The sequence below is a fragment of the Sphaeramia orbicularis genome, chromosome 21, assembly GCF_902148855.1.
Source record: "Sphaeramia orbicularis chromosome 21, fSphaOr1.1, whole genome shotgun sequence".
Lineage (NCBI taxonomy): Eukaryota > Metazoa > Chordata > Actinopteri > Kurtiformes > Apogonidae > Sphaeramia > Sphaeramia orbicularis.
The window spans coordinates 12969062-12988532 of record NC_043977.1 but is presented as its reverse complement, the minus strand read 5'-3'; positions in this window follow the sequence as shown (position 1 = coordinate 12988532).

Below are 19471 nucleotides of genomic sequence, written 5' to 3'. Positions count from 1 at the left end.
CTAAAATTCCCTTGGTTTTCATCTTTGTCAATGTCGTATTGATGCAAAATTGATTTTTTTTTTTTTTTTTTTTTTTTTTTTTTTTTTTTTTAGATTTTTAGATTTTTTTGTGATTTTTACTTTGCTTGAGCAATTTTAGCTAGCGGCACCATACGGCACTTCACGGTCCGTCACTTGTGGTTTAGAGTCGTCTTCTTGTCTCCACTCTACCTTGAAAGTTGGGAGAAATCAGCAGAGTCCTGTCTAGGATTTATTTGAATACGATAGCGAGGATAAAAAAAAATATGACGAAACTAAAACTAAGCATTTAGAAAAAAAAAAAAAAAAACTAATAAAAACTAGCAAACCTGCTCTAAAAACTAATTAAAATTAACTGAATTACAGAAAAAGTCAAAACTAAATAAAACTAAACTATAATGAAAAATCCAAAACTATTATAACCTTGGACCCGGCGCTCTTCACGCTTTAGCAGCTATTGTTAAAATGTTGTATATTTGCACCACAACACATACATCTTACTACCTGTATATATCCTATCGTTGTGCATAACTCTTATCTGTAGTATAGAGTTAGCTTTTGTATATTTTGTTCATTTCATAAGTTCTAGGAGTACTTTAGTAGCACATGTGTATTAAAATTTTAGTCTGAAGCCTTTGCACATTCCTACTTTTTCTTAATACTCTGTGGAATATTTTTTTCTTATCCAATCCCTTTTGCACTAAGTGTTTTTGCTGCTAAATGGAACCGAGCTGCTGAACTGATTTTCATTGTTCTTGTAACAATGACAATGAAGATCTATTCTATTAGTTTGGTTTTTATACTGTTTGGTTTGGGGAACAATAATTATCTTTTGCCTCAAAGTACTCAAACCTTACATCAACCTTCAATCATCAGCTTCATTAGGATTAATTAAATATTACATCTAATGGACAAACTTTAAAACCATTCTAACTATGATGAAACCAGCTCTTTGTATTTGCATAACCATAGTTGATGGAAATCTGCATAAAATTGCCTTTTATTTTAGCAATTTCATGGAAATCTAGTTAAAATGTGCATGACATTTGTAGAAAACCCATCTAAAACCCAACAGAACTTCCCTCAGAGCTTCAGCAGCAGCACTCGACCCAGTATCGCACCCACTGCTCAGCACCGATTCTCATCTTATTGCCATGAAATGTCTAATCTCTCATTTAAAAACACTTACAGACTATATAAGATCTAATCAACCGCATTGGGAGATGTGCTTTGCTGACATTTATTATGTTGTTGAATGTTTGAACCTGGGGAAATGTGTTGAAAATGATGTCACGCCTGTCAGGTTGCCTCTGCTATGGATAGCTTTCCATTTCACAGCATATCATCTCCTCATCTGCTCAGGTCCCAACACTTTGTTTACACCACTAAATGACAGGATGCCATCTTCACTCAAGCTACTTGCTGATTTTTTTTTTTTTTTTTCACAAGTCTCTTCATTTCTCTCATATTGTTATTGTTCAGTTTTAACTAAGCGTTTATGGCTGTTTCAGTGGGTTTGTGTGGAGCTTGCAAATTAAACAGTTTTGTGTGTTGCTTTTGGGCTTGTTTTTGCTTTTTGAGCTGCCACAGTAGTGAGTGCAAACACAAAACGCTTCAGCAGAAGAATTTCGGTCACATCAGACTAAGAAATGTCACCACCAAGTCATTACAGCACAGTGGATAGAGACACCAAGTAGAGCTGTCAACTTTAGACCAGTGCTGGAGGACACGTCTAATAATAGTTATGAACCAGATGAGCATATGTTGGCATAGGAGCTATAGAACATATAGAATTAGGGATGCAAATGATCGATTAATCCATTAATTATTAGTTGGTTGACCTTATCAATCGATTAACGATTCATTGATCACTTTATTAATTTATCACTCTAGTGTGTTTGACATGAAATTTGTGGAAAAATATCGTTACCAGTGGTGTAGTGGTCCCTGGAGAAGTGGATATACTCTTTTTTAATTTAGTAGTCCAGAAAAAACATCCTGTTTTAGATACATTGACATGTCAGACTGCTCTGTTTAGTTTACCCAAAAATCTGTCAGCAGTAGGTGTGCAAATTATCGATTAATTAATTAATCGTTACTTGGTTGCCCTTATCGATTAACGATTAATTGATAAGTGGCGATTTTCCTGAGAATTTGAATTTAATTTTCAATACGGTCTATAAGAATAAAAGCTAAATATTGTTTATATGCTTCATGAAAAAAGCACGTCATATTCCTTAATGACTGATTTATTGAACCATTGGATACAGTCAGTGGTCCCTGTGGAATTCACCTGTTGATGTGGCAGTGTGTAATGGGGGGTGTTATGCCCCGGCCTAGGGGTTCACCAGGGCAACATAATATGCTCAATGTTGTCCCCTCCCAGCTCCCAAACACACGTCAGTCGAAACTAAAATTCACAATATTTATTTTTATATCAACTAAAGAAGGGTTAGGGGGGGAGCGGCTAAAACAACAAACAAAATATCTTCTGTAGAGTTTAAACTAATTTACCTACTCAAAATAAATGCAAGAAATAAAATACAACAAACTAACCTAAACTCCCTAACTCAAAACAAGAGAAAAGGTGAAACAAAAAAAGGCCGACCTCCCCTACCAGAAAAGGATCAATTTACAAAGATACTATTTACAACTACACTGAACAAAAATATAAACGCACCACTTTTGTTTTTGCTCCCATTTTTCATGAGCTGAACTCAAAGATCTAAAACTTTTTCTGTGTACACACAAGGTTTATTTCTCTCAAATATTGTTCACAAATCTGTCTAAATTTGTGTTAGTGAACACTTCTTCTTTGCTGAGATGATCCATCCACCTCACAGGTGTGGCATATCAAGATGCTGATTAGACAGCAGGATTTTTGCACAGGTGTGACTTAGGCTGGCCACAATAAAAGGCCACTCCAAAATGTGTAGTTTTATTACACAGCACAATACCACAGATGTCACAAGTTTTGAGGGAATATGCAATTGGCATGCTGACTTCAGGAATCTCCACCAGAGCTTTTGCCTGTGAACTGAATGTTCATTTCTCTACCATAAGCCATCTCCAAAGCTGTTTCAGAGAATTCATGAAGAAGACTGTGTGAGGAAAATGGTGGTCACACCAAATACTGACTGGTTTTCTGACCCCCTTGGACCACCCAATACAGTAAAAGGGCACATTTTAGAGTGGCCTTTTATTGTGGCCAGCCTAAGTCACACCTGTGCAATAATCCTGCTGTCTAATCAGCATCTTGATATGCCACACCTGTGAGGTGGATGGATTATCTCAGCAAAGGACAAAGGAGAAGTGCTCACTAACATAGATTTAGACAAATTTATGAACAACATTTGAGAGAAATAGGCCTTTTGTGTACAAAGAAAAAGTTTTAGATCTTTGAGTTCAGCTCATGAAAAATGGGAGCAAAAACACAAGTGGTGCGTTTATATTTTTGTTCAGTGTATAAACGATCGAATTGTCACAGGAACACATGAAGACTGACGGTCACACACACAGAACACAGGGTTGAGAGCTGGCAGGAGGCAAGAGAGAGAACCAACTGAAGCTCCAGGGCCTTTTTTAAAGGGGCCGGGCAATCACCCTCCACCAATCCGCTTCCTGCAAAACAAACAGACACAAAAGGGCACAGCACACCTACAGGACAGGGGAGAACACACACACTAAACAGAACATATATACATAGAACACAAATAGACAAATTATGACCCAGGGTCATAACAGGGGGTGCACACGTGTGCGGTTCGTCGAGGGGGGGGGTACTCGCACGCACGCAGTACGGCCGGATGATGTGTGCATGTTGTTTGGTTACTGTGTGCGTGCGTGCGTCACTTTCCGTCCTACTTCTAATACTACAGGGGTACGGTACAGTCTGTGCCCCTGAAGAAGTGAAAGTGAAACTTTTCACTCATTTATCTTTTCCCCACCTCCTGAAGCTTCACAACTGCATTACATACCAGTGGCCCGAATCAGGAGCCTGGAGGATGTTTTCAACTTCTGTCTCACTGACCGTGGAGTAGACCAGCCTCCAGGGAAAACACTCCGATACCGACCCCGCATTTGTGCGTGTATTTATTCGGGGGTGCTCCGCTCCCACAAACAGACGGCAGGTCTGTGTTTGGCTCCACCGTGTCCATAAAAACATTCTAACTCATCAATGCCGTGATCCAGTTTGATGACCGGCTATCCCAGCTGCGGCGTTGCAGCGGACAGGTGTGGACAGGTAGACAAGGGCAATTAACCGACAATTAATAATTTAATCGAGCAAATTCTTATCGACAATTAATCCTTAGTTGATTAATTGTTTACATCCTTAGTCAGTAGTATTTGCTCACTATTATAAAATGATCATGACTTGATCAGGAGCACTTTGAAGGTATTACTGGTCACACAAGCAGCTACATGAATGTAAATGTATTCAACATGAGGCAAACATAGCATAACGTTAGCCTTTCATAACGTTAGCCTTTCATAACGTTAGCCTACTCGCACAGTTTAACTATTGACGACAAAATCTCTCCTCTAAATGTGCAGTCATATGTCCAGTAGTTTAAAACAGTGACTCAATCTGAAACCACCTTAAAACTTACCTCAGAATTATGTATTCCATGAATTAGGTTCTCTCAATATGTTTCACTCACTTGAAATATGTTTATTCTGCCTTTCTCGTTCATATTTCCAATAACTGCACATCTTTCAACGAGACATGCAGTGACCTGTCAATCAACTGGGGTGGAACTGGCCCCTGAGGTGTCCGGCGCTAGTTAGAAATATTTTTCTCAGCATGACCCGCCCTACTCTGCCTCTGATTGACTCATCAGTCCTCATGCCTAAAGTTAACCAATCTAATCAGTGAAGGCAGCGAATACTAGCCAATTAGAGGCGGAGTAGGGCGGGGTCATGGCTTCAGCACCCTAGGGGAAAAAAATCAGCAATTTGGCTGCAGATACTACTGAATAGTGTGCACCAGAGGGGTTTAGAAGTGAGTATATGCAATGCTGACTAAAAAATAAATAGGTATATGCTGTATACCACCGTATACTCTGGACTACACCACTGAACGTTACCAACTCTTATCAGGTGATTAACCCTTTCATGCATGAATTATGAGAACCATAGTCGAGATCTTTTTCCTGAGGGTTTTTATTTCTCTGTAGGCATGAAAAAAACAATGTGATTGAAATTTTTTTTATGTACTTATTTTTCATGGCGTTACAAAAATGTCCACTCGGCTGGACACCAAGCATTTAATTTTTGAAAAAAAAACAAACAAAAAAAACATGTATTTAAAACCCATCATCAGAAAATATGATACTGTGTGAAAACTATGAAATAAAAACATTTTTCATGCAGCTAATCTGATGTTTTCTCACATTTTAACCCTTTCATGGATAGTGGTCACTACAGTGGACAGCTGTTCAAAGGTATTCTCTTGTATATTTATAGATTTTGTTGTTTTAGTTCCATATCAGTAAACACAGAGGACACTTATGCATCATCCCATACACCTGATCTGCAGTTACACGTTTTGACATTATAAAAAAAAGCAAAAAAAAAAAAAAAAGCTAATTGTTATTAGACTGTAACTAACAGTTTTGTTTTTTGTTTTTTTTTTTAAACAAAAAGGCTGTTAAAATGTGAGAAAACATCAGAATAGCACCATTAAACATGTTTTTATTTCATAATTTCCACACAGTATATCAGTAAATACATGGTTTTTTTGCTTCTAAAATTGAACGAATGGTGTCCAGCTGAGTGGACATTTCTGTCACTCCATGAAATATAGGTTCATAATTTTTTTTTTTTTTTTTCATGCGTAAAAAGGAATAAAAAACACTCAGAAAAAAAACAAAACAAAAATCTTCATTAATGTTCTCATAATTCATGCATGAAAGGGTTAACATACTCTAATACTAGTTATTACTATGTTCATGCAGATACTATGCAAAAAGACAGTAATGGTATGATTTGCAGTGTATGGGATGATGCATAAGTATCCGCTGTGTTGGCTGAAATGCAACTAAAACAACAAAACCCATGAATATACAAGAGAACAGATGTGGAATAACTGTCCACTGTAGTGACCACTATGCATGAAAGGGTTAATCCACGTGTCCTTCAGTCAGATTCTACCAAACCTCATTTCTTCTGTAACAGGTCAAACTGATGCTCTTCTTCTTCTTCCAAACTCACATAAGCAGAGTGATTTTTGCCTCACAAAACCACTGCGTTCATCAGTTATGAATCCAAAATAACAGATTAAAACACCACAGTAACACAACAACAGAGGCTGCACAAGTGCACTTTTTGGCAGTGAATTCTGCTTGAGTTAAGAGTACTTCAGGACTTCTGCCCCTCTTGGGAAAAGACTGTATGATGGTGAGAAAAAGCAACAAAAATATTTAAAATATGTAAATGACTATTGATTTTTAGGTGGGCTGTTATCAAGTGGAAAAACCAGTGCACAAACTGAAAGTAGCCCTTTTAGAGCCTCATGTGGTCGGGTGCATTTCTTGTGATTCTCTGTCGTACAGAAGAACCTGAACTACCCGTTTCACTGATCACAACACTTTATGCCAGTGGTTCCCAACTTTTTTTTGTCTCGTGACCCCGTTTTAACATCACAAATTTCTTGTGATGCCACACATTCAAAACGGAGACTTTTTTTTTTTTTCCTAAAATGAGTTTTTTTTTGATCATGTAATAGTTTCACATAATCTGTGAATTAAATATAGGAAAAGACATGATTTACACCAGTGGTTCCCAACCTTTTTTGGTCCATGACCCCATTTTAACATCAGGAATTTCTGGCGACCCCAGACATTCAAAACTGAGATTTTTTTTTTAATCATTTGTTTTTGATCACGTAATAGTTTGCTATACTATGTTGCAAATAAACATTAATTTTAGACAACATTTAGTCTATATAATGTATATTATTCTGGACGGAGGCAGAAAAGCCAGGTGTAGATTACTGCACAAAGGGAGAATTTTATTTTCCTTGGTCAGGATACGTACAGTCAGTCCAGCTTGGATTTACAAGGCTGATGATTAATACTGAATAAACAAGAACTCAAACTATGAATTATGAAAGAGCTGCAGCATCTGAAACTGACCACAATAAACATTTGACAGATAAACAGTACCACAGTGCTTCAGTTTCAGCTTCACAGTTTGTCTTTTATCAATTGGGATTGTCTCATTCAAGTCACCAAATATTTTTTTATTAGTACATTTTTATTTTTTTTTAAATCAATTACTAGAAATTTCAGGCGACCCCATTTGACCCCAAACACTGACCTAGACCGAGTGTAACATTATTGAAATGTCCTCCTGCGCTGACTGCTGAGCAACGATAACGCAAACCTGTGCAAAGAAACAGAGACAATTTCATTAAGTGATAGATTTTTATTGATTTTTAGAGGTAAATCAAATTCACCAGTAATTTAGGACTGCAATTCAGTGTTATTTCAATTTGAGATAATGTGAAAAATAGATGTAAATAAAAATGTTATTAATTGACAATCATGTCCAGCACAGCTCGACTGCGCTTCATGCTGACCGCTTAATACTAGTCTTCCAATCCTGTCGTCTATGCTCTGCTGGTTCAGTTGAATATTTCCTGTGTGTTTGCTGCTGTTGGATTAGTTCCAGTGTCTCCCACCAATACCAGGTCTGTGCCATGTCAGAGCCGGTGCCAGGCTGCAGGACGGGCTGGCAGTCCCTGTCCTGTTAATGGACACTGTTAGGACAGTGTGGGCAGGTAACCAGCAAAGTTCCTGGAGAATTTCGCACAGTTACACACTTTGGTTTGCTATAATTAAAAGAAAAAGTTGATCATTAGGAGACAGAGTGAAAGCCCATCCAGCAGGGAACATTGCAAACTGGGATCACGGAGCACTTCCAACTAACAGCTGACAAACTAGGCCTCGTGGAGAGGTTTTATGTAAGATGTGTTTTTTTTCCAACAGCGCTAACAAAACTTTACCATGTGTGGAAAAAAAAGGACCATGTTATATAATTAAATATCTGCAGCATGCTGACATTATTTTAACCCTCCTGCCTTATTTTTGGCTTTTTAGAGTTTCTGTTTTTTGGATCATTTGGCCTGTGTTAATGCAAATGAGATACACTTGGCTCAATGTGAGTCTTTGTGCTCAAATTGTAAAATGTCCGTCAAAGTTCCTGTAATAAGTTAATAGTTGGGGTTTCCATAATAGTCCCACTCGTTACCTTGATGGATTGATCATTTATTTCAAGTATAAGATAAGATAAGAGATAAGATATTCCTTTATTGATCCCACAATGGGGAAATTCACAGTGTTAACAGCAGCATAGAAACATAAACATACACATTCACGTAAAACAAACCGTCATATAAATTTGAAAAAAAGAAAAGTGTTTAAAAAGGAGAGTGCAAATATGCTTTGGTATGTAGTGCAATGGTTATAAATATGTATGGGAAGTAGAGAAGAGACAAAGAAAAAAAAGAACATAATTGATTTTTTTTTTTTTTTTTTAATCATTTTGAGTGTTTTTTTTTTGGTTTTTTTTGCCTGTTTGGCCAGTGGGTTAAATACATGTTGTTGTCATGGTTTCTACTGTTACCAGAGTGAAGTGTGAGTGTGTGTATGTGTGATAAGGGCAGTTGGATGCATATGTACATGCACTGGTCATATTTCAGAATGAAAATATTTGGTTTTTGTTAAAAAGATAGTCATAATTCTTTAAACTTGCAGTTTTATTACTCTTATTCATGTATCTATTTATTCTTTTTTTTTTTTTTTTTTTTTACCTTGTTACGGTCTTTCATGTATCTTTATGCTGAGCTCTTGCAACTCGTTTCCAGTGCAGTTTTTCTGCAAATGGCAAATAAACGGATTCTGATTCTTGAAGAGTTAAAATTCATGAACTAACCAATGAATGAATGAAGTTTGTAGTTATGATCAGGAAGTTGACTAAAAGTTTTAAGTCAGATAAAGTAGAAAGTGACATATAAATACAAATGTTTTGGCACCTTCTCAATTTGGATTTTTTTTTTTTTTTTTTTTTCTTTTAAGATAATCAGTGATAGGGTTTTTTGTATCCTGAGGAAAAAAAATCTAAGTTGATGATATTAATCATATTTATTCCAAATTTGTAATATTAGCTTGGGACTTAACATGTACAGGGTGGGGACGCAAAATTTACAATATTTTGAGGCAGGGATTGAAAGACAGTGTTTGACCAATTAGTTTATTGAAAGTCATGAGAATTTATTTGCCACAGGAAAATTGACATAATAGAAAATGTTTTGATTCTATGTGTCCTCCTTCTTTCTCAATAACTGCCTTCACACGCTTCCTGAAACTTGCGCAAGTGTTCCTCAAATATTCAGGTGACAACTTCTCCCATTCTTCTTTAATAGTATCTTCCAGACTTTGTCATAATAGTTTTGCTCATAGTCATTCTCTTCTTTCCATTATAAACAGTCTTTATGGACACTCCAACTATTTTTGAAATCTCCTTTGGTGTGACGAGTGCATTCAGCAAATCACACACTCTTTGACGTTTGCTTTCCTGATTACTCATATGGGCAAAAGTTTCTGAAAAGGTATGGATAATAGTGTTAGGTATGATTATGACATCAATATATGTTTGGTTTCAAAACAACTGACGTAGTGCCTGCTGAGAAAAAACAACTAAATGTTCATTGTAAATTTTGCTCCCCCCCCCCGTATTATATGGAAATTTTTCATTTTTAGTTTTTCTCTTTTATTTAAAGTTAAAAGTAAAATAAAAAAGTTATGATCAGAACTGAAATTGATTAAATAAACTGATTTAAATAGAAATTCATTTCAATATACTATTTATAATATCTAATTTTTCATGTTTTTTTTTTATTGTGACACATTGGTTAAAAAGTTATTTACAGTTTAAAGTCTGATCTGTAGAGGTGTTTTAAGTCGAGTGCATAAAATTAAAAGTGTCAGCAGTGTCTTCCTTTCATAGCACATTCAGAGTAACAAACACATTAAGCGTGCACCTTACACCTGTGTATTCTGGTTTGGATAGACTAGGTGTGAATGAAACTGATGCTGTGATACTATTTTTTTTATGTTATTTTCTATTGTTAAATTGTAATTGAGTGCCGTGTCCAGATTGAATCTTTCAGGAGTTGTTGATGCTTGGCCATTGATACACCATCTGTCCTGCGCATGCACGCTGTGGCTCGACTTACATAACGCCGCCTTGTTATTTAACAGCCACGACTCGTACACCAGGCAGAATAATTGCCGGTGTAAACTAAAAGTGCGAGGTGTACATATCTATCCATCCTCTCTCTGTGTTCACTTTCTTTCTGTCTTCCTCTTTGCCTCCATAGAGTTATCTCTCAGCTCGGCACCCACAGACCCTGCCTGGAGCTGGGGTCCTTTGGGACTTCCGCTGGTTAGATATAAATAGAACATGAGCTGGCCAACTCATAAATATATGGAGCTCCAGTAGAATGATGACATCTCCTGTCTGGCCTACAGGCCTTGCATGGCACAAAAACACCCCAAAATAACTGCAGCCCTAACAACAGACCTGTAGGCGTTCTCACACAGTGTTACTTCATGTACATTTGCATTAGCAGCTCTGTGATTGGTTGTCTACAGGTGTTGTGTGTCTATAGCCGGCTTGTTTATCTCTGTAAACCTACAAAAACGATGCCTTCCTCTTGAGTTTGTTGGTGAGAGTAAAAGGTCCGTCTACACTTCAGAAAACACATGATTTGAGTAAATACAAAAAGTGACATGAATTAGATGTAAGGGCAGAATTTTTTGACTTAAACTCTAACTTTACTCCCATTCTGAGTCCAAATCCACCAACTGTATCATTCTGAAAATGGCAAAAAAGAAAAGAAAAAAAAACAGCATAAAGCAGTGTTTTTCAACCTTGGGGTTGGGATCCCATGTGGGGTCGCCTGAAATTCAAATGGAGTCACCTGAAATTTCTAGTAATGGATAAAAAAAAACAAAAAAACAAACTTACTAATAACTAGAAGCACTCGGAGAGCACAGACCTCCGCCAAGGCTGATCAGTGCCCCCCCCCCCCCACCCCCTCCCCCCGTGGGCCCCCCCACCCCCGATCACCACCAAAATTTATTCATTTCTTCCTTATCCCATTTCCAACAAACCCTGAAAATTTCATCCAAATCTGTCCATAACTTTTTGAGTTATGTTGCACACTAACAATCAGTGCCCCCCCCCCCCACCCCCGTGGCTCCCCCCCACCCCCGATCACCACCAAAATTTAATCATTTCTTCCTTATCCCATTTCCAACAAACCCTGAAAATTTCATCCAAATCTGTCCATAACTTTTTGAGTTATGTTGCACACTAACAATCAGTGGCCCCCCCCCCCGTGGGCCCCCCCACCCCCGATCACCAGCAAAATTTAATAATTTCTTCCTTATCCCATTTCCAATAAACCCTGAAAATTTCATCCAAATCTGTCCATAACTTTTTGAGTTATGTTGCACACTAACGGACAGACAAACAAACAGACAGACAGACAGACAAACAAACAAATAAACAGACAGACAAACAAACAAACAAACCCTGGCAAAAACATAACCTCCTTGGCGGAGGTAAAAATATATGGTGAGTTGACAGAGACGATCCCAATCCATAACAGACATGACAAACTGTGAGTCTGAAACTGAAGCACTGTGGTTCTGTTTATCTGTCAAATGTTCATTGTGGTCGGTTTCAGATGCTGCAGCTCTTTCATAATTCATAGTTTGAGTTCTTGTTTGTTCAGTATTAATTGTCAGCCTTGTAAATCCAAGCTGGACTGACTGTACATATCCTGACCAAAGAAAATAAAATTCTCACTTTGTGCTGTAATCTACACCTGGCTCTACTGCCTGGCTTTACTGCCTCCGTCCATAATAATAGACATTATATAGACTAAATGTCGTCTAAAATTAACATTTATTTGAAACAAAATATAGCAAACTATTACATGATCAAAAACAAATTAATTTTTGCAAAAAAACAAAAACAAAAAACCTCTCCATTTTGAATGTCTGGGGTCAGCAGAAATTTGTGATGTTAAAATGGGGTCACGAGTCAAAAAAGGTTTAAACCACTGGTCTAGGAGTTACCGAGATGCAAACATAATGTCCGACTCCCCTCCCTTCATGTCTCTTAACAAAAAGGAACAAGTTACAAAAGACATGACCAGCAATCAGCAAAACTGCAATTTGAGATATTTATTTTCACAAGAACATAAAAAAGTGAGATCAGGAAGGGAATCAAAGTAACGAAAATAACAAACAGAATAATACTTTAAGCCCAATATGATTACCTACCAACCAGAGGCGATTTCTCACAGACTGTAAGGGAAGCTTGGCTTTAAATTGCGACAATTAAATGGTTAAATATGTTGGTTGTGTTGACATTTCATTGACTACAAATGTGTTAGAACACGTTCATCTCACAGACGAGTTCGTTCAGAATCAGCTTTATCACAAATCAACGGACTCCATGTTGTTCACTTCTCCTCCATTCCCGTTGCGCTGTTTTCTCATTCGATCTCTGCTCAGTGCATTTGTCTGTAGACGCTCAGCGTCCATGCACTTCAATGGGACTGAGTGGAACAGTTTTTTTCATTGCCTCAAAACTGGACGGTAATTGGAGAAATGCCACAATGTTGTCCCGCCCCAGGACGCTCGCCGTCTCCGGGGGTGAATGGAGCTGTGGGCGGAGCTCGGCCGGGCTGGATGCTGGGCTTCCATGTGCTGATTGGAGGATCAGTCGAAAGGCTGAACCCGTTTGATTGACAGCTATTTTGAGATCTACTCCTTCACTGACACAGTTCAGTTTAATACCGTCGTGCATTCTGCTGTGAAATCGAGAGAGAAACCACTGCGAAATTACTCGTTCATTTCTTGCACTGTAAATAAAACACACTCATTGTACTTTCTGAATTTATGTTTAAATAAATTGGCCATTTTTTTTATGTAAGCCGACAATGAGCTTCCCCTCTCTGAAAGACGAGCAGCCGCCACTGCTACCAACATAACCAAGAAAAAACAAATGACCATAATCTTACCTAGACTCCTAACCCAGAAACAGGAGAAAACTTAAACAAAGAAAAGATTCCTGAAATAACACTGAATTGCAGTCCTAAACTATTGGTGAATTTGATTTACCTCTAAAAATCTATAAAAATCTATCACTGAATGAAATTGTCTGTTTCTTTGCACAGGTTTGCGTTATTGTTGCTCAGCAGTCAGCGCAGGAGGACATTTCAATAATGACACACTGAAATTTAGGGAACACACATTTTTCCGTCCATACAAACTGCAGAAAAATGTCTCGAGAACAAGTTCCCACTCTGTTACATGAGCCCTAGCAGCTCACTGATTGATACCTTCTTGTGCAGCAGATGTCAGGTAAAGATATCGATGTAGAAATGGCAAGTTATTGGATATTTATTTATTTTTCTTTGTATGTAATTTTGTTGAAATGGGTTTATATGTGGTATTGATGTTCCAAACTATCAACCACAGGGAGCAGTTGTGTACCACAACACTCCCACATGCACCAAAACCAACAACAAATCAATGCTTTGTGTCCACAGACTGGATCGTTCACTGAGTAAAGTATAAAGTTCATAGTCTACACACGTCTGTATAATGGCATCGTCAAGTTTACGTCTTTAAAATAAAACATATAGTGACTTATTTTGACAGTCGGTCAGTCAAAATAACACTGTCTATAATTTTCATGTGCTGCATCAGCTGATAGTTTACATTATAGCTCTGTTAGTGTAGCTCTGTTTTTAGATGAAAAACAGCCACAATAAAACAACACATCACCTGTTTACTGTACAGTTTGGGTTGTCAATAGCTGCACGAAGGAATTTATTTATTTATTTATTTATTTAGTAGGGACAGTGCATATTAATGAACATCTAAAACAATTGCAGCTGTAAATATGCCCGATTGTAGCAACCAAGGTTATAATAGTTTAGGATTTTTCATTATAGTTTAGTTTTATTTAGTTTGGACTTTTTTTTCTCTCTAATTCAGTTAGTTTTAATTTGTTTTTAGAGCAGGTTTGCTAGTTTTTATAAGTTTTAATTTCTCCATTGCTGGAAATTCAGTTCCTATCTCTCCAATCAATACATCGGCATCTCTGACACAACACACTCTAACACTCTACTAATAATTTGATTTAATTTAAAGAAGTACTACATATAGCTTTAAGATATAAGAGAGTAAGTATTTTCCTGTATTTATTATTCCATTAAAGAACAGTTCTGTGTGAATGGAACATGGGACACTGGCCTGTGATGTATTATAAGACACATTCTGAGTTGAAATAGGTCACAGAAATGAATAATAATACATAATTTAAAACCCATGGCTTTGTTTTATTACTTCTTATTCTTCTTTAGTGTTTGAATATTTATTATATTACATCAATATTTCATGGACGTTTCAAACTTAATTAAGAAATGGACAATTAAAACCTTTTATTTGCTATCACTGACCGCTCACGGACCACACGATGGGAATCTCTGGCATTTACAAATGTAGAGACGCAGCATCCCAGTGAGTGAAGTGAAGGTGTGTTTTATTGTTTCAGATGTTCTTTGTAGTTCAGTGAAACCATAGGGTTCTGTGAACATCATCTGGCAGCAGTAGGGACTCACATCCTGGATGCGTTTCCAAACTTTTGGACGCCGCGCCCATTTCACTGATTCCAAAACAGGTGTCTCTTTGTGTCACTGCTCTGCATCCCGCTGGGCCTGAGGAAGACGAGGGGACGAAGAGTCTAGGTTACAAACACATACAGATAAAAGCTCAGTGAGCAGACGCATGGGGAGAAGCAGGGAGCAGATTTAACCCTATAACGGGCAAGTGACTATTTTTGGTCAATTTACACACACTACAAGACAGTAGCAGGGTTTCCATTACAGTTTTCCACAAAATAAAAGCAATATGTCTTCAATTTCGACAAAGTACTACTTGTAGGTGTTTCCATTGAAGTGTGTTTGGCTTCTAATGTGTGATTCTCGTAAAGTCCCATCTCATGACATGTCATAATTCTGGTAAAATACTCTATAGTTCTCGCAAAACACTCATTTAAGGAAGATGGACACACTGAGTTTCATGCAAAATGTCCACGGTGTTGGTGCTGTTGTGTCGGTTCATCTGCTGCAGTTGTAGTGACTGTCTTAAACAGAAGAAGAAGGACAAATTCTACAATAAATGACAACTGGTTTTAACAGTGTCCAAATATGGTAACTTCATTGACATATTTTCTACATGACAATAAGAAATTTTGAAAAAATTCCTCAAAATAATACTCTTGTTACGTCCTCAAACAAGACATAAGCTTTAAATTTACAATTTCAGAGTATTCATATGAGTGCCCTATAAAGGGTTTTAATAGTGTCCAAATATGATAACTTCACTAACCTTGATTTTCTACGTGACAATAAGAAATATTGAAAAATGTCTCCAAAATAAAGTCTTGTTAGGTCCTCCTATAATAAGGTTTAAAATTACAATTTCAGAGTATTTCTGTGAGTGCCCTATAAAAGGGTTTTAACAGTGTCCAAATATGGTAACTTCATTGACCTTGATTTTCTGCATGACAATAAGAAATTTTGAAAAATGTCCCCAAAATAATTAAGTCTTGTTAGGTTCTCCAGTAACACATAAGGTTTAAAATTAGACTTTCAGAGTATTTCTATGAGTGCCCTATAAAGGGTTTTAACAGTGTCCAAATACGGTAACTTCATTGAACTTGATTTTCTACATGACAATAAGAAATTTGGAAACATTTCACAGTATTTCTATGAGCGCTCTATAAAGGGTTTTAACAGTGTCCAAATATGGTAACTTCATTGACCTTAATTTTCTACACGACAATAATCTCTCCTAAATAATGGTCTTGTTAGGTTCTCCAATAACACACTAAGGTTTAAAACTAGAATTTCCAAGTATTTCTAGAAGTGTTCTATAAGGGGTTTTAATGGTGTCCAAATATGGTAACTTCATTAACTTTGATTTTCTGCATGACAATAAGAAATTTTGAAAAATGTCTCCAAAATAATTAAGTCTTCTTAGGTCCTCCAATAACACATAAGGTTTAAAATTAGAATTTCAGAGTATTTCTATGAGTGCTCTATTAAGGGTTTTAATGGTGTTCAAATATGGTAACTTCACTGACCTTGATTTTCTACATAATGATAAGAAATTTTGAAAAATTTCTCAAAATAATAGTCTTGTTAGGTCCTTGAATAAGACATAATGTTTAAAATTAGAATTTCAGAGTATTTCTAAGAGTGCCCTATAAAGGGTTTTAATGGTGACCAAATATGGTAACTTCATTAACCTTGATTTTCTACATGAGACATTTTGAAAAATTTCTCCAAAATAATGGTCTAGTTAGGTTCTCTAAGAGTGCCCTATAAAGGGTTTTAATGGTGACCAAATATGGTAACTTCATTAACCTTGATTTTCTACATGAGACATTTTGAAAAATTTCTCCAAAATAATGGTCTTGTTAGGTCCTCCAATAACACACTCAGGTTTAAAATTAGACTTTCAGAGTATTTCTACGAGTGCCCTATAAAGGGTTTTAATGGTGTCCAAATATGATTACTTCATTGACCTTGATTTTGTACATGACAATAAGAAATTTTGAAACATTTCTCCAATATAATAGTCTTCTTAGGTCCTCCAGTAACACGTAAGGTTTAAAATTAGACTTTCAGAGTATTTCTATGAGTGCCCTATAAAGGGTTTTAACAGTGTCCAAATATGGTAACTTCATTGAACTTGATTTTGTACATGACAATAAGAAATTTTGAAACATTTCTCCAATATAATAGTCTTCTTAGGTCCTCCAGTAACACATAAGGTTTAAAATTAGACTTTCAGAGTATTTCTATGAGTGCCCTATAAAGGGTTTTAACAGTGTCCAAATACGGTAACTTCATTGACCTTGATTTTCTACATGATAATAAGAAATTTGGAAACATTTCTCCAATATAATAGTCTTCTTAGGTCCTCCAGTAACACATAAGGTTTAAAATTTGACTTTCAGAGTTTTTCTACGAGTGCCCTATGAAGGGTTTTAGCGGTGTCCAAATATGATTACTTCATTGACCTTGATTTTCTACATGACAATAAGAAATTTTGAAACATTTCTCCAATATAATAGTCTTCTTAGGTCCTCTAGTAACACATAAGGGTTAAAATTAGACTTTCAGAGTATTTCTATGAGTGCCCTATAAAGGATTTTAACAGTGTCCAAATACGGTAACTTCATTGAACTTGATTTTGTACATGACAATAAGAAATTGTGAAACATTTCTCCAATATAATAGTCTTCTTAGGTCCTCCAGTAACACATAAGGTTTAAAATTTGACTTTCAGAGTTTTTCTATGAGTGCCCTATAAAGGGTTTTAACAGTGTCCAAATACGGTAACTTCATTGACCTTGATTTTCTACATGATAATAAGAAATTTGGAAACATTTCTCCAATATAATAGTCTTCTTAGGTCCTCCAGTAACACATAAGGTTTAAAATTTGACTTTCAGAGTTTTTCTACGAGTGCCCTATGAAGGGTTTTAGCGGTGTCCAAATATGATTACTTCATTGACCTTGATTTTCTACATGACAATAAGAAATTTTGAAACATTTCTCCAATATAATAGTCTTCTTAGGTCCTCTAGTAACACATAAGGGTTAAAATTAGACTTTCAGAGTATTTCTATGAGTGCCCTATAAAGGGTTTTAACAGTGTCCAAATACGGTAACTTCATTGAACTTGATTTTCTACATGACAATAAGAAATTTTGAAACATTTCTCCAATATAATAGTCTTCTTAGGTCCTCCAGTAACACATAAGGTTTAAAATTAGACTTTCAGAGTATTTCTATGAGTGCCCTATAAAGGGTTTTAACAGTGTCCAAATACGGTAACTTCCTTGACCTTGATTTTCTACATGATAATAAGAAATTTGGAAACATTTCTCCAATATAATAGTCTTCTTAGGTCCTCCAGTAACACATAAGGTTTAAAATTAGACTTTCAGAGTATTTCTACGAGTGCCCTATGAAGGGTTTTAGCGGTGTCCAAATATGATTACTTCATTGACCTTGATTTTCTACATGACAATAAGAAATTTTGAAACATTTCTCCAATATAATAGTCTTCTTAGGTCCTCCAGTAACACATAAGGGTTAAAATTAGACTTTCAGAGTATTTCTATGAGTGCCCTATAAAGGGTTTTAACAGTGTCCAAATACGGTAACTTCATTGAACTTGATTTTCTACATGACAATAAGAAATTGTGAAACATTTCTCCAATATAATAGTCTTCTTAGGTCCTCCAGTAACACATAAGGTTTAAAATTAGACTTTCAGAGTATTTCTATGAGTGCCCTATAAAGGGTTTTAACAGTGTCCAAATACGGTAACTTCATTGACCTTGATTTTCTACATGATAATAAGAAATTTGGAAACATTTCTCCAATATAATAGTCTTCTTAGGTTCTCCAGTAACACATAAGGTTTAAAATTTGACTTTCAGAGTATTTCTACAAGTGCCCTATGAAGGGTTTTAGCGGTGTCCAAATATGATTACTTCATTGACCTTGATTTTCTACATGACAATAAGAAATTTTGAAACATTTCTCCAATATAATAGTCTTCTTAGGTCCTCCAGTAACACATAAGGGTTAAAATTAGACTTTCAGAGTATTTCTATGAGTGCCCTATAAAGGGTTTTAACAGTGTCCAAATACGGTAACTTCATTGAACTTGATTTTCTACATGACAATAAGAAATTTTGAAACATTTCTCCAATATAATAGTCTTCTTAGGTCCTCCAGTAACACATAAGGTTTAAAATTAGACTTTCAGAGTATTTCTATGAGTACCCTATAAAGGGTTTTAACAGTGTCCAAATACGGTAACTTCATTGACCTTGATTTTCTACATGATAATAAGAAATTTGGAAACATTTCTCCAATATAATAGTCTTCTTAGGTCCTCCAGTAACACATAAGGTTTAAAATTAGACTTTCAGAGTATTTCTACGAGTGCCCTATGAAGGGTTTTAGCGGTGTCCAAATATGATTACTTCATTGACCTTGATTTTCTACATGACAATAAGAAATTTTGAAACATTTCTCCAATATAATAGTCTTCTTAGGTCCTCCAGTAACACATAAGGGTTAAAATTAGACTTTCAGAGTATTTCTATGAGTGCCCTATAAAGGGTTTTAACAGTGTCCAAATACGGTAACTTCATTGAACTTGATTTTGTACATGACAATAAGAAATTTTGAAACATTTCTCCAATATAATAGTCTTCTTAGGTCCTCCAGTAACACATAAGGTTTAAAATTAGACTTTCAGAGTTTTTCTACGAG